This window comes from Equus caballus, chromosome 16 (genome assembly GCF_041296265.1).
Source record: "Equus caballus isolate H_3958 breed thoroughbred chromosome 16, TB-T2T, whole genome shotgun sequence".
Classification (NCBI taxonomy): Eukaryota; Metazoa; Chordata; class Mammalia; order Perissodactyla; family Equidae; genus Equus; species Equus caballus.
In genome coordinates this window covers 47,964,254-47,989,089 of record NC_091699.1, presented here as the reverse complement: position 1 = coordinate 47,989,089, position 24,836 = coordinate 47,964,254, and the positions used below count along the sequence as shown (strand labels likewise).

Below are 24,836 nucleotides of genomic sequence, written 5' to 3'. Positions count from 1 at the left end.
TTCATTATACAGATAAAGAAACTGGATCTCAGAGGTTGTTTAGTCCTTTTTGTCCTTCAACAATTGAATATTCCTCTTAATTTTCTTATTGGCGATGGGTAGTATTTTGTGATATACTTGACTCTCTTCCTGTCCTTCTCTGATAGTACAAAGAGCTGTTATTTACTCAACCCTTTAGCCCGTGTTCTGACTCCTTATGTCTCTTTCCCTCTTAGAGATTCTCAGCTTTCCTTTCTGTTGCCATGTATGCTTGGAAAGCCCTGCATCCTTCCATTCTTTATTTTACATTTCTAAGAAGCTTCCTGTCCTGAAGTGCATTTGGTGAGAAAAATCCAACCATTTTTGTGAAACATCTTTTTCCCATATTGATTGCACCCAAACTACTAAATATAGAAACCGAAGACCAAGAAAATACTTTTCCCATCTTCTTTTTTTTTTTTTTGAGGAAGATTAGCCCTGAGCTATCATCTGCTGCCAGTCCTCCTCTTTTTGCTGATTAAGACTGGCCCTGAGCTAACATCCGTGCCCATCTTCCTCTATTTTATATGTGGGATGCCTGCTACAGCATGGCTTGCCAAGCGGTGCCATGTCTGCACCAGCGAACCCCTGGCCGCCAAAGCAGAATGTGCGCGCTTAACCACTGCCCCACCGGGCCGGCCACTACTTTTCCCATCTTCTAACAGCAGCAGCAGCAGCAAACACCAATAGCAAATAAAACATGAATGTTTGTAATTAAACTCCTAAAATAGAATAGCATCAAAGATTTGAGTGCATATCTATTTTTTGGCATCTTAGAATTGGAAGCTACTTCAGAAGGTCATCTTGGGGGCCGGCCCTGTGGCCGAGTGGTTAAGTTTGCGCACTCTGCTTTGGCAGCCCAGGGTTTCACCAGTTCGAATCCTGGGCGTGGTCATGGCACCACTCATCAAGCTATGCTGAGGCAGTGTCCCATATGCCACAGCTAGGAGGACCCACAACTAAAAATACACAGCTATGTACCCGGGGGCTTTGGGGAGAAAAAGGAAGAATAATCTTAAAAAAAAAGAAGGTCATCTTGTTTATTTTTCTGTCATGAAGTAAATTTTTTAATAATTCAGGCCATTTGTTGCTTAATTGTTCCTAATCCCCACTTAGTAGACCATGAAATATTTTCCACGTTACCAACCAGAATACCTTATGATTTAGTTTTGTAATGTTATATTTTTTCCTAATTTAAAAAGTAATGCATCCTTTCTGCCCTACTTTTACCTAATTTCATTTTGCTTGATTTTCCCCAGATAGGAAAAAAGAAAGTACTTAAAAAAAAAGTCCTGAGTCCCTAAAAGAAATTTAACTTATAAAGATGCTGTGGTGCAGAGGCATCTGAAGGTGGGGAGGGAATAGATCCGTGAAACCAGATCTGAAAGAAACAGTGTTCAGAAAATTTCACTAAGTTTGTTGATAAATGGGCTACAACTGATTGAAATAGGATGAGGGCAGTGGGCGCTTTAGTTATGTGCTCCATGAGGAAATCCGAGCCTTTGAAGCCTCTGAAAGGGCTCCATACGTCTGAGAGGTAAAGATATCCACTAGGGGTAGAGAAGATGTCATACACCCTGGACTTCATTTTATTTTGAAAAGTGAGGATGTATTCTCTGTTTTATGATCAGGAGTTTAGTGTTTACAGGAAACTTTCACATCATGATTCTGCTTGAGCTTTACACCATAATACCACCTCTCCCTTCTTTTTTAAGCAGATGAGAAAAAAACTTTAGCTGAGAGAAGTTGTGATTGATTTAAGGTACTTAAGCCAATAAATTCTGAATTGAGATTTGAACTCAGGACTTGGGGATTCTAAGGCAAAGCTTCTTTCATTACACCACGTTGCCCCTGAAAGGAATTTGTCAGTACTGTATGTCTCTGGTTCAAAAGATAAGACATTCTCTACAGACTTTTCAATTTAAACTGCATAGTTAGATTTAAGGAATTTTATGTCTATATTAAACATTTTTATAAGACTACTTAGTTTTTGTTGTTCTGCTTCTGAATGTGATGATTTGCATTGGTAATGAATACAGATTCAAGGCATGACAAGTCAGAAGGCAGGTTTTTAAACAGTCCTGAGGAGTATGTTGAGTACTATTGCTTTCTTTTTAAGATACTGTTAGTAGGGAGGAAAGAAGTTAAATTCAGCAAACATTTGTTGAGTGCCTTCTCAACCCAAAAGGTCTGTTTTGATCTGTCATTCTGTAAAGCAAACAGGAAATAATCAATTGGAAATTATCAGCATTTTTAATGGAAAAGTCAATTTGCAACAGTATTTGATAGACTGTTCAAATGTTACAGTTCATTTTATCATACAGGTTCTAAGATTGTGCTTTATAAACATTAAGCTAAATTGTAAACATGACACCATTTTCTGTCTAGCATTTTTAGACACATTTGGAGGCATGACAGTCTTAAAAGAATCATTGAAATTGAAAGTACTTTGTATTCATACCACATTTTTACGTTGGTACTTAAGTTTAATTTTTAATAGTTTGTAAGTTGGATCTTTTTTTGAATTCTTGTGTCTTTATTCTCTTTTTTCTTTTTTTTAAGATTGGTACCTGAGCTAACCTCTGTTGCCAATCTTTTTTTTTTTTAATTTTTTTTCCCTGAAGCCCCCCAGTACATAGTTGTATATTGTAGTTGTGGGTCCTTCTAGTTGTGGCATGTGGGATGCTGCCTCAGCATGGCCTGATGAGCGGTGCCATGTCCGCGCCCAGGATCCAAACCAGCGAAACCCTGGGCTGCTGAAGCAGAGTGTGCAAACTTAACCACTCAGCCATGGGCCCGGCCCCCCTTGTGTCTTTATTCTTGATGACAAGAAATTATTCCCAATGTGTAAGCGTTATTGGATATACTATATTAGGGCTTTAATTCCAGTGTTGTGCTTTTGCTTTAAGGAACAAACCTGTTTATGATTATGCTCTCAAGGCTTTCATAACGTCTCTTGACAGATTTTGTATGAAAAAGCAAGATTTTTTTTCATGTAAAGGCTCTGGGAACGTAAAAAAATTTCATAAATACATTGCCAGATTATTTTAGCTATGGCCCAGGTACTTGGAGTTGATTTGCTATATCACACATTAGGATACTCTAGTGGAGATAATTACTATGTTGGGAAATGTCATTCAGAAGCTTCCTGTTTTCCTACTTATCTACAGTGGAATAAAATTCCTACCTCCTGCTACCATCTGTTTGTTTCTCCCTCTCTCTTCAAAACTCATTCATGAGCTCTTGCTGATTGATGAGTGAGGACCAAAATTGATGGAAGAATTAGCATATGATAAATGCTGAACTTTATTTATTATAGACTTAATCTCTTACCTCAAACAGATGTACATTTGGCCTTTATTCAAATACATCTAATGACACTGCACTCACCACTTTTTGGGACAGCTCATTTTATTGTTAGACAGTTGTGATTAGAACGTTCTTCCTTATTGAATACAATAGACTCCCTGTAATTTCTTATTAGTCCGTGTTCTGTGTCTACATATAAATAATTTGTATCATAGCCCTTCAGTAATTCATAAAATTTTAGAATTGTGAGGGATCTTAGAGATAATATGGTTTAAGAGTCCAGAACTATGTAAGGCTAGTTGGAATAGTTAACAATCATTAAGTATTTACTGTGTGTCCAGCACTTTCATGTTATGGCTCAAATTTGCTTTCTCTCTCATCTGCTGACCTATTTGTACTTTACACTTTAGCCAAACTTAACTTTCCCCAAGTCCTTCTGTGTGGACTTCATTATACCAGTGCTGCCATGTGCCAGGACTATTTGTCACCTATTAAACACTTGTTATTTGCTGCTTCATGTCTTTGTTCGTATATTCCTTCTATATGGGGGCTTTTACCCTGTCTTCATCTCTCAAATTCTTTCCTATCTGTCAAGGCTCCTTTCATATATTGCTATCTTTGTATATCTTTTTCTAGGCCTTTGACCATACCCCTCTCTATCTCTAACCAGATGGGTTTTATTCTTTTAAATTCTATAATTTGTACCTTACAGTGGTATATTTATTTTATCCTCTTCCATTAGACTAATGTCTAACTTTTGACTATAATCTACAATAAGAAATACATTTAAAATGATCTCTTATGTATATACATATGTATATTCACATAAATATACATATATGGATGTATATGAAAAAGTTAAAGTTTCATGATATAGTACTGTGTATTTTGTACAGTGTACTCTGATATTTTCTGTTCATTTCTATTTCGTTAAAAAATATTGGTAGCAACTCACTCGATTTTGTGAGCCATGGTTAAAAAAACACTGCTTTAGGCTATAAATTCTTAAAATTAAGGATTGTGCTATATTTATCTTTGTATTTTTTTTAAGATTTTATTTTATTTATTTTTTTCCTTTTTCTCCCAAAGCCCCCTGGTACATAGTTGTGTATGTTTTTTTAGTTGTGGGTCCTTTTTTTAGTTGTGGCATATGGGATGCCGTCTCAGCATGGCTTGATGAGTGGAGCCATGTCTGCGCCCAGGATTTGAACTGGCGAAACCCTGGGCCATCGAAGTGGAGTGCGCGAACTTAACCACTCGGCCATGGGGCTGGCCCCTATGTTTGTATATTCTTGACGGACATAACTCAGTACCAGGCATGTAGAAGGTCTTATACACATATTCATAGCATTGAATTGGACATTTTTTGTCAGTGTGGCATAAAACCTGATTTTTGGAGACTTTTGAGCTGCCATTTCACACTAATTACTCAGATTGAATTTATAACAACTAAATTGTAGGTTTTATTTCATATGAACTGAAGTCAAGCTAGATCTCCTCCGTCTTGAACTTGTATGATTGATAATAAACATAAATGTAAAATTTTAGTTTTTCATAAATGTAAAAGTTTCATTTTTTTAAAGATTTTATGTTCATTTCCATTACATTTCATTGAGGGGGAGCATATTTGGCTTGCCTTTGTTGGTCTAAGTTGGGGGAGGTGGCGACTAGATGTATTTGGCTCGTCAGTACATCCTGTCAAGTCTTTTTGAAGCTTGAGTTTGTTATCCCACATATTATTATCTTTTATTTGAACCTTTAGCTACACAATTGATAAAATTGTCTTCTGTCTTTTTTCCAAGTGGCTGATGAAAATGTTTGACAGAATCAGAAAAAATTTTATTATCTAGAGGGAAGTGTCCAGTTTATAAAAAACTAGATTTTGTTGTGTCGTGTTTTGAATACAAATTATCTGGCTGACTTATTGAACGTTTCATGGCAGTGCTAGCTGTGCCACCTTTGTGAACCTGACTGTGTTTGGGGTTAGGGTCGGCTCCTGACCAGACCATGGTCTGTAGCCAAGGAGGAGAGATGCTGCTAAGAGGTCTCTGTGGCCTTAATTTTAAGTGTGGGGAGTGACAAATTTTAGCATTGAAAAGATGTTAAGTCCATTTTCATCTTTATGTACAGGAGGAAGGGTGGCACCAAACTTGTCTTGAGTTTTGTTTCTGACATCCTCTCTACATTCCCTGCACTTTAGATATGCTGGACAACTCCACCGTTTTCCAGACAGGCCTGTAACTTTCCTACCTTTGTTGCTTTTCTCAGGTTGTTATAATATGACAGGAATGCAGTGACTACCTTTCTCTGCCTGGGGAGTGCCAACTTAAAAAGCTCAAATGTCATCTCTTCTTTGATGCCTTCCCCAGCTCTGCCCAATATAAATAAGCACTGCTTCTTGCTCCTACAGCAGTTGGTACCAGTCTCCAGTATGGCGCTTATCCGTTTAGATCATACTTAATTGCATCTCTTTGCCTCAGGAGATTGAGCTTCTCCAGGATAGGAACTTTCTCTTCATGTTTGTAACTCTGGGACCTAGCAGATAGTGTGTGATCAATAAATGCTTAATTAGGAGTCCAACCTAGTGAAGAGTTTCATTTTGCTTTGTTAATTCTTACAGTATTTTAAAAGGTGGGCTGTAAATCTAACAATACTTAGTTGTTAGAAATTTGTGACATCATGAATACACTTTTTTTCTTGGCCTTTCTTTTTTTGAGCCTGTCAGGAAGGTTTACTGCTGAGATCAAATGACTGATTTTGGATGGTAGCTTTAGGATTCCAGTATGAATTCACCTCACCTTGAGTTTCACAGTTATTACAACAAGGATTTGGAAATCTTGTAGCAGGTAATTGGGATGCAGTTTGAACTTACCACAACAGTATCTCTTTCATTTGACGTTTTTGGGGAAGTTGTGTTTTGGATGAGTGACTTTTCCAGAGGACTCAAGGTTAAACCTTTAAAAGCATCAAGAAAAGATTTTGTCTTTTTCTCTTGAAATTTTTTCTAAAGTATAACGTATTCTATTCTTTCCTGTATTGTGAATTTAATATGCTGAATACATTTGAGTTTTTTCTTTTTCTATGTAACATTTCCCCTCTGATTACATAAGATACATGCTTATTATAGAAATGTCAGTAAATATAGGAAAAAAACACAAAAAAAGAGAATAAGGATGATATCTTCTTTTTGTTACCCAGACATAAACCCTCTCAGTGTATTAGTATATTTTTCCAGTCTTTATTCTGTATACATTTAAGTAGGCATTTAAAATAAATTTAGGACCATCCTGTATATGTTGTCTTAGAATCTTTTAAATATATTATACTATAAACATGTTCTTATGTCTGGAATGTTCGTTGTTTTAATGACTGCTGTTCCATAATATGGATGTACTGTAATTTAGTCTCCTACTTCTGAGTAGTTGGTTGTTTGAAATCAACTATTGCCAGGACAGTGAGGGTACTTGTTTCTCTGCATCCGTGTCAACATAGGGCATTATTTCCTCTACAGATTTGTATTTTCAAAAATTTCAAAATTGATACATGCTTGAGAGGAATAAATCCTCAAGCATTACAAAAACAAAATGTCCCATACTACGTTCAACTTCTTGGGCATCAATTGTTTAACTGAACTTTCTGATAATTGGGCGTTAATACAAACGAGTGATTATGATATTAGTACTGTGGTACTTGTTTGCTTCCTCACTGAAGTCCCTAGAAAAATGACTGATTCCAGTTAGTGGTTCTATTGTTTGTTTATTCTTTTCTCATCTGGCTGTGATGCTCTCAGGGAATTTGGGGGGATATGTGGGACTCTGACTCACTGATATGACTTGAAATGACATTTTTGTTTTTTCTGTGTATTTTTTCTCTCTCTGTATATTTCTTTTCTCTGTAGCTACTTTGAGTGTCATCCTTTTCCTTTTCCTGTTTGTCAGCTGCTCATTGCTGTTTGCTTCTCTCCTCGGTCATACATTTCCAAGCTAGACCTGAATTGAACTTGTTCATGGGAAAACTGGGTAATCAGCTGTGTGAAAAACTAAAGCAGCTCCTTTCCTCTCCTTTGGAGATTCAGTGCCTTTATAATGGACTCACTCCTGTTAAAAGAACTTTCTGACTCATGGTCAAGGCTAAGCTTTGTAGGAATGCCTATCTTTGGAACAGAAGCAGTTCTCTGGGAGTGATAGAACCTGATGTAAATTTGGTGTGTACAGAGGGCAGTTTCTCTTCTGGGTATGACATCTGCATGAGGAAAGCCAAGAAGGAGAGGGTTTTGTTTTACTTTTTGCTATGGGAAAGGGAGGAAGCACTTAAGGGTGCCTGGAGCACTATGGATGGAGGGAAGGAATCATTTGAAAAGAAAATATTTTGGGCTGACCAGGTGGCGCAGTGGTTAAATTTGAACCTTCTGCTTCAGTGGCCTGGGGTTCACTGGTTCGGGTCCCGGGTGCGGACCTAGTGCAGACCTACGTACCACTTGTCAAGCCATGCTGTGGCAGGCGTCTCACATATAAAGTAGAGGAAGATGGGTATGGATGTTAGTTCAGGGCCAGTCTTCCTCAGGGAAAAAGAGGAGGATTGGCAACAGATGTTAACTCAGGGATAATCTTCCTCAAAAAAAAAAAAAAAAAATCTTCTGATGCATCTAAACGTACTGAAATATTTAGGCACTGAGCCAGTGGTATATGACTGTAGGTAATGGTACTGTAGTTGTCCCATGAAGCACTCATTGTTTTTATTGATTTGCTTTTTCGGAAACTATGGCAGGTTTCTGTGTTAGGTATGTAGAATAATGATCTGCTTTAATTGGTTAATTTTTCACCTCAATATTTAAAAATTATTTATTTTTATTTTGGTAAAATAAACATAAAATGTATATTTTACCCATTTTAAGTGTACAATTCAGTGGCATTAAGTACATTCAAATTGTTGTATAACTACGTGTATAACTATAGTTTACATAGTTATATAAATAGTTATATGTAAACTATAGTTATACATGTATAACTATAACTATCTGTACTGTTTATTTCCAGAACTCTGTTATCATCCCAAACATAAACTCTACCCCTCCCTCTAGCTCCTGGTAACCTCTGTTCTACTTACTGTCTCTATGAATTTGATTATTCCAGATACCGTAAATAAATGAAATCATATAATATTTGTCCTTTTGTTTCTGGCTTATGTTACTTAGCATAATGTCTTCAAGGTTCATCTGTGTTGTAGTATGTATCAAATTTCACTCCTTTTTATGACTAAATAATATTCCATTGTATGTGTATATATCACATTTGTTTATCCATTCATCTGTTGATGCACATTTGCGTTGTTTCCACCTTGTGGCTCTTGTGAATAAAGCTGCTGTGAACATTGGTTTACAAGTATCTTAGTTCCTTAGTTCCTTAGTTCCTATTTTCAGTTCTCTTGGGTAGATACCTGGGATTGGAATTGCTGGATTAAATGGTAATGTTTAACTTTTTGAGAAATTGCCAAACTGTTTTCCACACTAGCTGTATCATTTTACATTACCGCCAGCAATGTGTAAAGGTTCCACATTCTCACCGACATTTACTATTTTCCTTTTTTGGATAATAGCAATCCTAATGGATGTGGTATCTCATTGTGGTTTTGAAATGCATTTCCTTAACGATTAGTGATGTTGAGCATTTCTTCATGTGCTTATTGGCCATCTGTATATCTTCTTTGGAGGAATACTATCTTGTATATATGTATCACATTTTGTTTATCCATTCTCTGTTGAGGGACACTCGAGTTGTTTCTACTTTTTGACTGTGAATAATGCTGCAGTGAACATTTTGCATACAAGTGTCTGTTTGACTCCGTTTTCAAATCCTTTGAGTGTAGACGTAGAAGTAGAATTACTTATCATATGGTAACTCTATGTTTAATTTTTTGAGCAACTGCCATATTGTTTTCCATAGCATCTGCACCATTTTACATTCCCACTAGCAATGCACAGGGATTCCAACTTCTCTATGTCCTTGCCAATGCTTATTTTCTATTTTCTAAAAAATGTTTTTATAATAGCTATCCAAATGGGTGTGAAGTGGTATTTCATTGTGATTTTGATTTGCATTTCCCTAATAATTAACTATGTTGAGTATCTTTTCATGTGCTTTTGTCCATTTGTATGTCTTCTTTGGAGAAATGTCTATTCAAGTACTTTGCCTGTTTTTAAATAGTTTTTTTGTCCTTATTAAGTTGTAGTTCTTTATATATTCTCTATATTAATCCCTTACCAGATAGATGATTTGCAAATGTCTTTTCCCATCCTATGATTTGCCTTTTCACTCTGTTATAGTGTCCTTTGATATACAAAAGTTTTTAATTTTGATGAAATCTAATTTATCTATGTTTTCTTTTGTTGCCTGTGCTTTTGGTGTCATATCCAAGAAATCATGGCCAAATCCATCATGAAACTTTTCACCTATGTTTTCTTCCAAGAGTTTTATGGTTTTAGCTTTTACAAGTTTAGGTCTTTGATCCATTTGAAGTTAATTTTTGTATATGGTGTTAGGTAAGGGTCCAACTTCATTCTTTTGTATGTGGATATCCAGTTTTCCCAGCACCATTTGTTGAAGAGACTGTCCTTCCCCAGTGAATGGTCCTAGTCCCTTAGTTCGAAGATTGTTTGACCATGTATGCTAGCATTTGTTTCTGGGCTCTCTGTTCTGTTCTGTTGGTGTATATGTCTGTCTGTACGATGGTACCACACTGTTTTGATTACTGTTGCTTTGTAGTATGTTTTGAAACTAGGAATTGTGAGTCCTCCAACTTTGTTCTTCTTTTTCACGATTATTTTGGCTATTTGGGTCCCTTGAGATTCCATATGAATTTTAGGATGAATTTTTCTATTTCTGCAAAAAAATGCCATTGGGATTTTAATAGAGATTGCACTGAATTTATAGATTGTTTTGTTTAGTATTGTCATCTTAATAATATTAAGTCTTCCAATCAATGACCATGGTATGTCTTTGTTTATTTAAGTTGTCTTTGATTTCTTTCAACAGTGTCTTGTAATTTTCAGTGTACAAGTCTTTCACTTTTTTGGTTAAATTTATACCTAAGTGTTTTATTTTTATGATGCTATTTTAAATGGAATTGTTTTCTTAATTTTGTTTTTGTGTTGTTCATTGTTAGTATATAGAAATACAACTGATGTGTTGCTCTGTATCCTTCAACTGTTAGCTCTTACAGTTTTTTTGGGAGGGAGTATGGATTCTTTAAGGTTTTCTACATATAAGATCATGTCATCTGTGAAGAGAGATACTTTTACCTCTTCATTTCCAATTTGGATGCCTTTTGGTTTTTTTTCCGTATTTAATTGCTCTGGCTAGAACTTCCAGCACTATGTTGAATAGGTGAAAACAAGCGTCCTTGTCTTGTTCGTGATCTTAGGGGAAAAGCTTTCAGTATTTCACTGTTGAGTATGATGCTGGCTGTGCGTTATTGTTATTTTTTGCTCGTAAACCACAGAAATTTATTTCTCACAGTTCTGAAGGCTAGGAATTCCAAGGTCAAGGCACTGGCAGATTTAGTGTCTGGTGAGAGCTTGTTTTCTGGTTCATGGGCAGCTGTCTTCTCTCTGTGTCTTCATATGACTTAAAGGACAAGAGAACTCTTTGGAGTCTCGTCTTTCTTTTTTTATTGAGGTAACATTGGCTTATAACATTGTGTAAATTTCAGGTGTACATTATTATATTTCAGATTCTGTATAGACTGCATTTTTGCTCACCACCAAGAGTCTGGTTTTTATCCATCACCATACATGTGTGCCCCTTTATCCCTTTTGCCCTCCCCCTCCCTCCTTTGGTAACCACTAATCTGTTCTCCTTATCTATGTGTTTATCTATCTTCCACATGAGTGAAGTCATATGGTATTTGTCTTTCTCTGTCTGACTTATTTTGCTTAATATAATACCCTCAAGGTCCATCCATGTTGTCACAAATGGCACGATCTTATCATTTTTTATGGCTGAGCAGTATTCCATTGTGTATATACACTACATCTTCTTTATCCATTTGTCCATTGTTGGGTACTTGGGTTCCTTCCATGTCTTGGCTATTGTGAATAATGCTGCAGTGAACATAGGGATGCATACATCTCTCTTAATTGTTGATTTTATGTTCTTTGGATAAATACCCAGTAGTGAGATAGCTGGATCATATGGTATTTCTATTTGTAATTTTTTGAGAAATCTCCATACTATTTTCCGTAGTGGCTGCACCAGTTTGCATCCCCACCAGCAGTGTGTGAGGGTTCTCTTTTCTCCACATCCTCTCCAACACTTCTTATTACTCGTCTTCTTAATTATAGCCATCTGACGGGTGTGAAGTGATATCTCATTGTAGTTTTGATTTGCATTTCCCTAATAATTAGTGATATTTAACATCTTTTCATGTGCCTGTTGGCTATCTGTATATCTTTGGAAAAATGTCTGTTTATAACCTCTGCCCAGTTTTGGTCGGGTTGTTTGTTTTTTTGTTGTTGAGTTGTATGAGTTCTTTATATATTTTGGAAATTAACCCCTTGTTGGGTATGTGATTTGCATATATTTTTGGTAAGTTGGTGGGTTGTCTTTTCATTTTGTTGATGGTTTCCCTTGCTGTGCAGAAGCTTTTTAGTTTGATGTATTCCCATTTTTTTCTTCTTCTCTCCAAAGTGCCCCAGTATATAGTTGTGTATTCTAATTGCAGGTCCTTCTAGTTCTGCTATGTGGGACACCGCCTTAGCATGGCCTGATGAGCGGTGCTAGGTCCATGCCTAGGATCCAAAGCAGCAAAAACCCAGGCTGCTGAAGCAGAGCGCGTGAACCCAACTACTCGGCCATGGGGCCGGCCCTGATGAATTCCCATTTGTTTATTTTTTCTTTTGTTTCCCTTGCCCAAGTAGACATGGTATTCGAAAAGGTGCTGCTAAGACCAATGTCAAAGAGTGTCCTGCCTGTATTTTCTTCTAGGAATTTTCTGGTTTCAAGTCTTTAGTCCATTTTGTGTTATTTTTTGTGAATGGTGTAAGCTAATGGTCTACTTTCATTCTTTTGCATGTGGCTGTCCAGTTTTCCCAACACCATATATTGAAGAGACTTGACTTTCTCCATTGTATCTTCTTGGCTCCTTTGTTGAAGATTAGCTGTCCATAGATGTGTGGTTTTATTTCTGGGCTCTCAATTCTGTTCCATTGATCTGTGTATCTGTTTTTCTGCCAGTCCTATGCTGTTTTGATTGCTATAGCTTTGTAGTATATTTTGAAGTCAGGGATTGTGATGCCTCCAACTTTGTTCTTTTTTTTTTCAGGATTGCTTTGGCTGTTTGGGGTCTTTTGTTGTTCCATGTACATTTTAGGATTCTTTGTTCTATTTCCATGAAGAATGTCATTGGGATTCTGGTTGGGATTGCGTTGAATCTGTAGATTGCTTTAGGTAACATGTACATTTTAACTATGCTTATTCTTTTTTCCCCCCTTTGTATACACATTTAGTTTTCTTATAACAAAGCAACTTGTCCACTCTTTTTTTAAAGGTATTCTTTTTTGGGGGGGTGGTGTGAGGAAGATTGGCCCTGAGCTAACATCCGTTGCCATCTTCCTCTAATTTTGTTCTTTTTTCTCCACAAAGCCCCCATACATAGTTGTAGATCCTAGTTCTAGGTCATTCTAGTTCTCCTATGTAGGATGCCGCCACAGCAGGGCTTGATGAGTGGTGTGTAGGTCCGTGCCCAGGATCCAAACTGATGAACCCCAGGCTGCCGAAACAGAGCACCTGGACTTAACCACTCAGCCATCGGGCCGGCCCTCACCTTGTACACTTTTAATGTTTAAAACTGAGCTTTCTAAAATTGATCATCTTTCCTTTCTAGTGAAACAAAAAGAACATTTAAAAATAAATAGGAACAAAATTGTAGTAGAGAATGTCAATTCCAAATAAGATCCTACAGGTTCTTCTGATTCTCCCATCGAGTGGCAGGGCTCAGGTCATTATTAGGAGACAATTTTTTTTAGAAGTGTCATCTTAAACTGCAAGGATGTCTGTTAAACATCACAATTAAACATGCCAAAGGAGAGGCCATGTTGTTAAAATGCCCACTTAACCCACCCAAACATCTCAAATTCACCCTTTGCTGACCTTCTATAACCCTATTTTTTAAAGTTTTTTTAGCACAAGAGAAAGGAGACAGATATATGTTGGTAAATGCTAACTGTACATATTCACATGGAGACACAGTGTAATCTCTGAGCCCAATGTACAGAGAAAGAAGGAGGAAAGCTAGAATTCTGTGCACTATACACAGGAGCCTAGCAACCTCCAGCTTCCGGGAGAGCTAATGGAGCAGAAGGTTTTTCTTTTTCCCAAAGAGCATGGTGGTGTGATTCCATAAAGTTTTTGTTGAGACAGGAAGGGATAAAAATGAATTTGGAACAGCAAGGGGTAGAGATTCTTTTCCCACTGTATTCTGCTCAAGGTATTTCCCCCCCAAATATGGTATAAAGGAGAGAAAAGAACCATGGTATAAAGGAGAGAAAAGAAACCTCAAAAACAGGACAACTGAGCAGAAGATGGGGAAAAAAAAAAAGATTGCGGCTTGCTCCCAGGGACTGGAGAAAATGAAAAAAGGAAGGTTGGAATCCATCAGTGCTCCATTAGTCATCTTCTTCATCCTCCTCTCCTTCCTCTCATCATCATCTTCACCTTCGTCCTCCTCTCCTTCCTCTCATCATCATCTTCACCTTCGTCCTCATCCCCTTCTTCATCAATATCTTGTAATCCTACTTCTTCATCATCAGCATCATCATCATCAGCATCATCTTCTCCTTCTCCTTCTCCTTCTCCATCATCCATGTCAGGAACCAAATAGTACTGTAATGGATTTGGCCAAATAGCATCTTTGGTGACCTCTCCTAACTCATCTGCACCTGCATTGGAATGGTTGGTAAACCAGGTAAAGCAGCTCTCTGGTTCCTCATGCTGTCTCTTCCTGCTGGCTATATTCTTCATTTGACTTGAATGTTTCCTCCAGTCCTTTCCAGATTCCCATTTTATTTCAGTGGATTTTGAAGATGGATCACCAGTCTCATTCAGATGAAATTCTTTGGAGAGAGCTTTATGTTCAAAGTAAGGGTTTTCATCAAAAGAAAAATCTATTCTGTAGCCTGATTTAATATCTTCAAATTCTGTCACTTCAACTCTTTTCAAATAATGCAGTCCCTCTTCATCCTCCTCTCCAAGCTATGCAGACACTTGTGGATGGTTGACAAATGTTGTTACCCCCAGATTTGGGATTTTGGTGATAAATTCTGCCCTCTTCTGAAAAAATGGTGGCGGAGTTTGTTATATTTTTGTTCTCCTTTCAAAATCTCCTCGCTAGCTTGTTCATTAAGTCTCTTTTGTTTTGTACTTCATCAATAAGTTCAATTGCTTCTTGCTGTTCTTTTTCTGAGGTCTTGTCGGCCCCACCATAGTTGGAGTTGAGCTCCTTTTCACTGACGTTGGCCACTGGTGCAGATGTGGTGCTACTCTGTGGTCGAGTGAGGTGGGGAGTGGGGAGGAGGCGGAAGGGAAAGGGAAGGGGGTGCTTGCTTGGTTGTCTGTCTACTCTGGGGCTCGCTCTCTCTATCTCTCCTCTTGGCTCCCATGCACGCACTGCCCTCGTGGCCTGGCAATGATGGAGGGGCTGGGGCAGCATGCTCACGGCCCCTGGCCGGACTCCTGGTTACGGAGGGGAGGCTTCAGCAGGCAGCTCAGCTCCCTCCCTCACGCTCTGCACTCCAGCTCCTGCTCACTCTCTTCTCTTCCTCTCAGCTATGTTTATTTTTCCAATCCATGAGTGTGGATTATCTTTCCATTTCTTTATGTCTTCTTCAGTGTCTTTCAGTGTCTTACAGTTTTCAGTGTACAGATCTTTTACATCCTTGGTTAAATTTATTCCTAGATATTTTCTTCTTTTTGTTGTAATTGTAAATGGGATTGTATTCTTGACTTCTCTTTCTTTTAGTTCATTGTTAGTGTATGGAAATGCAACTCATTTTCGTATGTTGATTTTGTACCCTGCAACTTTGGTGTAGTTGTTGATTATAGTTTTCTGGTGGATCCTTTAGGGTTTATTGTATATAGAGAATCATGTCTGCAAACAGCAATAATTTTTCTTCTTCTTCCTTTCCAATTTGGATACCTTTTATTTCTCTTGCTGGCCTAATTGCTCTGGCCAAAACCTCCAGTACTGTGTTGAACCTATGTTTGTCTTTAGAGCTGAGATGTGTTTCCTGGAGGCAGCATATTGTTGGATCTTGTTTTTAAATCCCCCAGCCACTCCGTGTCTTTTAATTGGAGAATTCAGTCCATTTACATTTAGAGTGATTATTGATATATGAGGGCTTAAGACTTCCATTTTATCTCTTGTTTTCCAGTTGTTCTGTATTTCCATGGTTTCTTTTCCCTTGTTTTTCTGACTGCCATTTCAACTTGGTGGTTTCTGTGATGGTTTTCTTAGTTTTCCCTTTATTTATGATTTGTGGCTCTGCTCTGATTTTTTTCTTTAATGGTTATTGTGAGGTTTGTATCAAAGATCTCATAGATGACATAGTCCTTCTGATAGCCTCTTATCTCCATTAGCCTAAGCAGATTCTATCCCTTTCCTCTTCCTCTTCTGAGTTATTGTTTTGACAAATTATTTTTTTGTGCTGTAAGTTTGTGACTCAATTGAAGTGTTTATAGTTATTTTTGATGCTTTCCTTCCCTTTATCTTTTTATATTATAGTTGTTTGCTAACATATTCTGATAGAGAGCTGCAGTTTTCTGATTTTGTCTGTTTCCTTGCTCAAAGCTTTGTAAATCTTTGTATTTTTGTTCAGGTAGAAGAGCTCCCTTCATCTTTCCTTGTCAGGCAGGTTTAATGGCAATGAACTCCCTCAGCTTTTGTTTATCTGGGAAAGCTTTTATTTCTTTGTCATATCTGAAGGATTATTTCACTGGATAGAGTGTTCTTGGCTGAAAGTTTTTGTCTTTCAGTATTTTGAATATATCATTTCATTCTCTCCTAGCCTATAAGGTTTCTGCTGAGAAATCCACTGAAAGCCTGATAGGGGTTCCTTTGTAGGTTATTTCCTTCTGCCTTGATGCCCTTAATATTTTTTCTTTGTCATTGACTTTTGACAATTTTAATATTATATGCCTTGGAGAAGGTCTTTTTGCATTGATGTAATTAGGAGTTCTATTGGTTTCATGTACTTGTAAGTCCATTTTTCCCCTCAGGTTTGGGAAGCTCTCAGCTATTATTTCTTTGAAGAAGTGCTCTGCTCCTTTCTTCCTCTCTTCTCCCTCTATAATACCTGTAGTCATTAGGTTACTTTTCCTAATTGAATTGGATATTTCTCAAAGAATTTCTTCGTTTTTTAAAAATTTGAGTTCATAATAGTTTACATCATTGTGAAATTTCAGTTGTACATTATTTCTTGTCTTTCACCACCTAAGTGCTCCCTTTCACCCCCTGTGCCCACCTTCTGCGCCTCTTCTCCTGGTAACCACTGAACTGTTTTCTTTGTCCATGTGTTTATTTATATTCCACAAATGAGTGAAATCATCTGGTGTTTATCTTTCTCAGTCTGGCTTATTTCGCTTAGCATAATTCCCTCCAGGTCCATCCATGTTGTTGCAAATGGGATGATTTTTTTTATGGCTGAGTAGTATTCCATCATATATATGTACCACATCATCTTTATCCAATCATCAGTCGATGGGCACTTGGATTGTTTCCAAGTCTTGGTTATTGTGAATAGTGCTGTGATGAACATAGGGACACATATGTTATTTTGGATGGTTGATTTCAGTTTTTTTGTGTAGATACCCTGTAGTGGGATAGCTGGGTCATATAGAAGTTCTATTTTTAGTTTTTTGATGACTCTCCATACTGTTTTCCATAGTGACTGCCCCAGTTTGCATTCCCACCAGCAGTGTATGAGGGTTCCCTTTTCTCCACACCGTCTGCAGCATTTGTTATTTTTAGTCCTAGTGATTATAGCCATTTTAACAGGCATATGGTGATATGTTAGTGTAATTTTGATTTGCATTTCTCTGATGATTAGTGATGTTGAACATCTTTTCATGTGTTAATTGGCCATCTGTATATCTTTTTTGGAAAAATGTCTGTTCATCTCCTCTACCCATTTTTTGATTGGGCTGTTTGCTTGTTGTTCAGTTGTGTGAGTTCCTTATATGTTGTGGAGATTTACCCTTTATTGGATATATGATTTGCAAAAATTTTCTCCCAATTGATGTGTTGTCTTTTGGTTTTGATCCTAGTTTCTTTTGCCTTGCAGAAGCTCTTTAGTCTGATGAATTCCCCCTTGTTTATTTTTTCCTTTGTTTCTCTTGTCTGAGAAGACATGGTATTCGAAAAGATGCTTTTAAATTTCATGTCAGAGTGTACTACCTATATCATCTTCCAGGAGTTTTATGGTTTCAAGATTTGTTTTCATGTCTTTGATCCATTTTGAGTTTATTTTTGTGTATGGTGTGAGATAATGGTCTTCTTTCATTCTCTGGCATGTGGCTGTCCAGTTTTCCCAGCACCATTTGTTGAGGAGACTGTGTTTTATCCACTGTGTGTTCTTGACCACTTAGCTGTTCGTATGTGTGTGGTTTTATTTCTGGGCTTTCAGTTCTATTCCATTGATCTGTGTGTCTGTTTTTGTACCAATATCATGCTGTTTTGATTACTATGGCTTTGTAGTACATTTTAAAGTCAGGGATTGTGATCCTTCAGCTTTGTTCTTTTTTCTCAGGATTGCTTTAGCTATTTGGGGTTTTTGGCTGCCCCATATGAATTTTAGAATTCTTTGCTCTATTTCCGTGAAGAATGTCATTGGGATTCTGATTGGGATTGCACTGAATCTGTAGATTGCTTTATGTAGTATGGAAATTTTAACTACATTTATTTTTCCAATACACATGCATGGAATCTCTTTCCATCTTTTTATGTCATTATCTATTTCTTTCAATAGTGTGTTATAGTTCTCATTGTATACTTGGTTAAATTTATTCCTAGGTACTTTATTCTTTTTGGTGTGATTGTAAGTGGAATTGTGTTATTGAGTTCTCTTTCTGTAAGTTTGTTATTAGAGTACAGAAATGCAACTGAGTTTTGTAGGTTGATTTTGTACCCTGTCCCTTTACTGTAGTTAATTATTTCTATTAGTTTTGTGATGGATTTTTTTGGGTTTTTATATATAAGGTAATGTCATCTGCAAACAGTGAGTTTCACTTCTTCACTCCCTATTTGGATTCCTTTTATTCCTTTCTCTTGCCTAATTGATCTGACCAAAACCTCCAGTACTATGTTGAATAAGAGTGGTGAGAGTGAGCATCATTGTCTTGTTCCTGTTCTCAGAGGGATGGCATTCACTTTTTCCCCATTGAGTATGATGTTGGCTGTGGGTTTGTCATATATGGCCTTTATTATGTTGAGGTAATTTCCTTCTATTCCCATTTTGTTAAGAGTTTTTATCATAAATGGCTGTTGGATCTTGCATCTGTTGAGATGATCATGTGGTTTTTAGTCCTCATTTTGTTAATGTGGTGTATCACATTGGTTGATTTGTGGATGTTGAGCCATCCCCGTGTCCCTCATATAATTTTCACTTGATCATGATGTATGATCTTTTTGATGTATTGCCGTATTTGGGTTGCCAATATTTTCTTGAGGCTTTTGCATCTATGTTCATCAGCAGTATTGGCTTGTAGTGTTCTTTTTTTGTGTTGTCCTTGTTAGGCTTTGGTATCAGAGTGATGTTGGCCTCATAGAATGTGTTAGGAAGTGTTCCATCTTCCCTAATTTTTTGGAATAACTTGAGAAGGATAGGTATTGAATCCTCTCTGAAAGTTTATAGACTTCCCCAGGGAAGCCGTCTGGTCCTGGACTTTTATTCTTTGGGATGCTTTTGATTATTGTTTCAATCTCTTTACTTATGATTGATCTATTCACATTCTCTATTTCTTCTTGATTCACCTCTGGGCTGTTGTAAGAGTCTTAAGAATTTAACCATTTCCTCTAGATTGTCCATTTTGTTGGCATATAGGTTTTCATAGTATTCTCTTATAATCCATTGTAGTTTTGTGGTGTCCCTTGTTATTTTCCTCTTTCATTTCTAATTTTATTTATCTGAGCTTTCTCTCTTTTTTCTTTGTATGTCTGGCTAGGGGCTTGTCAATTTTATTTATCTTCTCAAAGAACTATCTCTTTGTTTCTTTGGTCCTTTCTACTGCCTTTTTTATTTCAATAGCATTTGTTTCTACTCTGATTTGTATTATTTCTCTCATTCTGCTGACTTTGGGCTTTGTTTATTCTTCTTTTTGTAATTCAGTTAGGTGTAGTTTGGGGTTGCTTATTTGAGATTTTTCTTGTTTATTAAGATGAGCCTGTATTGTGATGAATTTCACTCCTAATACAGCTTTTGGTGCATCCCGTATGAGTTGGTATGGTATATTTTCATTTGTCTCCAGATATTTTTTGATTTCTCCTTTAATTCTTTCAATGATCCGTTTCTTGTTCAATAGTATATTGTTTTGTCTCCACATCTTTGTCCCTTTTTCAGCTTTTTTCTTGTGACTCATTTCTAGCTTTATAGCAATTGTGATTGGAAGAGGTGCTTGTTATTATTTCAATCTTCTTAAATTTATTGAGGCTTACCTTGTTTCCCAACTTATGGTCTATCCTTGAGAATGTTCTGTGTGCACTTGAAAAGAATGTGTGTTCTGCTGTTTTTGGATGGAATGTTCTATATATGTCTTTTAAGTCCAACTGGTCTAGCTTTTCATTTAATTCCGCTGTTTCCTTGTTGATTTTCTGTCTGTATGATCTATCCATTTATGTGAGTGGAACGTTGAGGTCCCTTACTATTATTATTATTAATGTTTTATTTCAGGTTGTTAATAGTTGCTTTATGTACTTTGGTGCTCCTATGTTGGCTGCATAGATATTATTTCTTCTTCATGGAATGTTTCTTTGATCATTATATACTGCTCCTCTTTGTCTCTCTTTACCTGTGTTATCTTGGAATCTAGTTTGTCTAATGTAAGTATTGCAACACCTGCTTTCTTTTGTTTGCCATTAGCTTAGAGTATCATTTTCCATCCCTTCACTCTGAGCCTGTGTTTGTCATTGGAGCTGAGATGTGTTTCCTGGAGACAGCATATAGTTGGGTCCTGTTCTTTAATCCATCTCATCACCCTGTGTCTTTTTATTGGAAAATTCAATCCATTTATGTCTAGCGTGATTATCGATACATGAGGGCTTCATGCTGCCATTTTATCACTAATTTTCTCATTCTCCTGTGTTTCCTTTGTTTCTTCTCCTGTGAATTTTGGTCTACCAATTGAGTTATGTAGTTTTCTATGTTGTGTTTCTTTGTTTTCTCCTTATTTATTATTTGTATCTCTGTTTTTTTTTCTTTAAAGATTTTATTCTTCCTTTTTTCTCCCAAAGCCCCCAGGTACATAGTTGTGTATTTTTAGTTGTAGGTCCTTCTAGTTGTGGCATGTGGCAAGCATGATTTGATGAGTGGTGCCATATCCGCGCCCAGGATTCTATCTGGCGAAACCCTGGGCCACCAAAGCAGAGCACGGGAACTTAACTGCTAGACCATGGGGCAGGCCCTTGTTCTGATTTTTTGTTTAGTGGTTACCATGAGGTTTGTAGGTTTGTATCTCGTGGATAAGATAGTCCCCTTTCTGATGGCCTCTTATTACCTTAGACTAAAGCAATTCAGTCCCTTTCCTCTTCCCCTCCTAAGTTGTTTTTCTCACATCTTATTCCATCTTGTGTTATGAATTAGTGGTTAAAATGACAAGATTATCTTTGTTTTTGGTGTTTTCCTTCCCTTTGTCTTTAATGCTATACTTGAGTATATGCTGTCTTCCTCTTAGTCTGTTTACCTGTTTATCTCTTTACCCTGTGCTTTGTAACCCCTTTCTCCCTTTTTTTTCCCCAGGTATGAGGGCCTTCTGGAAGATTTCTTTTGGGCAGGGGGCATCTCATGGCTATGAACTCCCTCAGTTTATGTTTGTTTGGGAAAGTTTTTATTTCTCCATCTATATGAAGGATATTTTAGCTGGATAGCGTATTCTTGGATGAAAGTTTTTGTCCTTCAAAAATTTGAATATGTCATTCCAGTCTCTCCTGGCCTGTAAGGTTTCTGCAGAGAAATCCGCTGAAAGCCTGATGGGGGTTCCTTTGTAGGTTATTTTCTTCTGCCTTGCTGCCCTTAGTATTCTTTCTTTGTTATTCACTTTTGGCAGTTTCACTATTATATGCCTTGCAGTAGATCTTTTTACATGGACATATTTTGGAGATCTGGTAGCCTCTTCCACATGGATTTCCATCTCCTTCCCTAGGTGTGGGAAGTTCTCTGCTGCTATTTCTTTGAACAAGCTTTCTGCTCCATTCTCCTTGTCTTCTTCTTCTTGAATACCTATAATTCTTATGTTGCATTTCCTAATTGAGTCAGATATTTCTTGGAGACTTTCTTCATTTCTTTTTAGTCTTAGTTCTCTTTCTTCCTCTATCTGGAGCATTTCAACATGTCTATCTTCCATTATGCTGGTACAGTTCTCTATGATGTCTTCTCGAGTGTTCAGGGAATCCATGTTTTATGTCTTCCATCTCTAATATTTCTGATTGATTCTTCTTTATAGTTTCAGTTTCTTTTGTGAAGTAGCTCCTGAACTCATTGAATTGTTTCTCTACATTCTCTTTTAACTTGTTGAGTTTTTTGATTATAGCTATTTTGAATTCTTTCTCATTTAGATTCCATATTTTTGTGTTCTCAGGACTGGTTTCTGGGTACTTGTCATTTTCTCTGTCGTCTGGGGATCTAATATAATGTTTGATATTGGTAGAGAGAGTGGCACTGTTTTTGGCATTCTGGTATTATTTGGTCACAGTTACCACCTATTGCAACTGGGTGGGGGTCAAGAGCCTCATATTCTGAGCCCTCTGCCTTCCTTGAGATCCCAGGCAGTGGAACTGGGCAGGGCGGGTAGGGGGAGGGGTGCTTTCTCCTGGGTGCTCCTGCGGATTTCTCGCTCTGCTCTTGCCATCAGCTCTCCTGGGGTGTTGGCTTGACAAGGTCACCCCCTGCAAAAGCTTTCACCCCAGTAGAGGGCTTCCCTGTAGGCTGCAAGGGCCCACCGGGCATCCTTGATGTTCCCATGAATGAATGTCCCCTCCCCCCGTTCCTTCCCTCTTCGAGGCCTCCCTCTGTCCAGATTGCAGTTTTTGGAGAAGGAGTGAAGTTTTCTCTTACGCTGTTCCACCTCCTCCAAGGGGCACTCCAGCCTCTCTGCCCTGAGTCATATGGCTGTGTGGGTCTCTCCACCATTTTTTGTCTTGTGTTTGGATGTCCTCTCTTGAAGTAGGAATGTCCTTTTCATTGTATGTTGGAGGGGAGAGATTACTGGGAAAGCTCACTATGCCTTGATGCTGACATCACTCCTCAAGAATTTCTCCATTTTTAAAAAATCTTAGTTCTCTCCTCCTCCACCTGAAACATTTCTATATTTCTATCTTCTAGTTCACTAATTTCGTCTTCCATAAGGTTTGCTGTATTATTTATGGCTTCTGCATTATTTTTTTTTTTTATCTCATAGTGTTCCTCATATCCAGAATTTCTGTATAGTATGTTTTTTAAGGGCTTCAGGCTCTTTGGTGAAGTGTTCCTTTTGTTCATTAATTTTATGCCTGAGCTCATTGAACTGTCTTTTTGTGTTTTCTTATAACTCATTGAGTTTCTTTATGACAATTATTTTGAATTCTCTGTTATTTCGATTGTAATTTTCTGTGACTTCAGGATTGGTTTCTGGAGACTTGTCATTTTCCTTTTGTTCTGCAGTGTTACTGTAGTTTTTCATGGTGTTTGATGAATTGATCCTCTCTTGGCGTATATTTGGTAGTATCAGGTCGCAGATTCCACCTGCCACTGCTGGTGAGGGGTGCAGCAGCTGTGTTTTCTGATCCTGTCCCATCTGCTTTTCTGCCAGTCAGGCCACCCTGTAGTGGCATGGGCCAGCTGCAGCCCACTTGGCAGGGTGTGCTCACTTGGGCAGGACTTCCATGCTTGCACGTGGGTTGTGGCTGGGCCTGCTGTGCTGTGTGGGCAGGTTGTGCTCCTGTAGGCGGGGCCATTGCAGTTGGCAGGTGGGTCTGGCTGAGCTGCTGTGCTAGGTAGGAGGGTTGCTTTTGTGTGGGCTGGGCTGCTGTGCTTGGCAGGTGGGTCACACTTGCATGAGTGGGGTGCTGTGCTCCCTGGCGAGTCTGGCTGAGCTGCTGTTTTTGGTGGGCAGGGCGCCTTTGCACAGGCTCAGCTGCTGCTGCTTGGTGGTGGGTGTTTGCACAAGTAGGGCCACCTCAGTAGGTGGGTGCTCCTGCAGGCTGGGCCATCACTCTGAAAGTGTTTGTGTGTGGCCAGGGCTGCCCCTGCCTCCACTCACAGTTCCACTGGCCCGTGTCTGGAGATCTGTGACCTGGATTGCTGCTGCCAGGGAGAGGGAGGAGGAGGGGTCCACTCACATAGTTCCACTGCTTCCCGGGGATCCAGTCCACCCACCTTAGGTGTATAGCTGCATGATTCTCTCAGGTGTCCTGTTGTGTTGGGAATCCTCTATTGGTTAATGAATGTCCATTTAGTTATAATTTAGAGAGGAGAGACAAAGGGAATGATTCACTTTGCCATGATGCTGACATCACTCCTCTCCAGTCAGGGATTTAAGTGGTCAGATCTGTGTTGCAATTTTAGTAAGAGTGGTGTCTGTTTCCCCTTGTTTCTATGGTAAGGCTTTCTTGGGCTTTTATTTGAGAGATTGGTCTCTTGAGTCCTGAAACACTGTAACAGATTCATTTATGTCCTTGAGAAGTTATTATCTTAGCATGCTGCTAAATTTGGCAAATACCTTGAGGATTAGACTGGTTTTCTGTTTGATGCTGGTCTCTTCCTTTGGCAGATGTTTGTTTCCAAAACACTCCAAGACTTCAGGAAATTTCATTCTCTCATAGAGAGATTTTAGCATCTCTTCCCCTTAATCTTCTGCATGGCTCCATAATTCAGCAAATGTGTGGGGTCATGTGTTTGAGCCCTCTCAGGTTTCCAGTTTATTACACCATTTCTGTGTAACTTCTAAATGCTTTGCTGGTTTCTTTTTGTTTCAGCAGCAACCCTTTGTCTGGATCAAACTCAAACTTCAACCTATATGCATAATTGGCAAACACTCCCAAGGAAGAAAATCAGCTGGCATTTGTTAGCTTAGCTTGGAAAGGTTCTCACTTCGCTGGAATTTTGGGTCATCTGGTGTTTGTTACTTCCCAAGTTCTCTAATGACTTTAGAAATATGATAATTTAAATTTATTCAGCTTTTTCTAATTGTTGTAGTAACGTTAGCCAGCTGCTACTACAATTAACTGTATTGTAATTTATGTTTTGTGTTAACTTTTCTAATTCCTATTCT

General features: G+C 38.0%; 1 protein-coding gene and 1 pseudogene across 38 annotated transcripts in view; one reads left to right on the top strand and one right to left on the bottom strand.

Moving 5' to 3' along the window:
• Positions 1 to 24,836, top strand: part of DOCK3 (dedicator of cytokinesis 3) — a 437,902-nt gene that overhangs the window by 3,625 nt on the left and 409,441 nt on the right. The gene's annotated exons all lie outside the window — the stretch shown is intronic.
• Positions 13,669 to 15,030, bottom strand: LOC100061446 (protein SET-like; annotated as a pseudogene).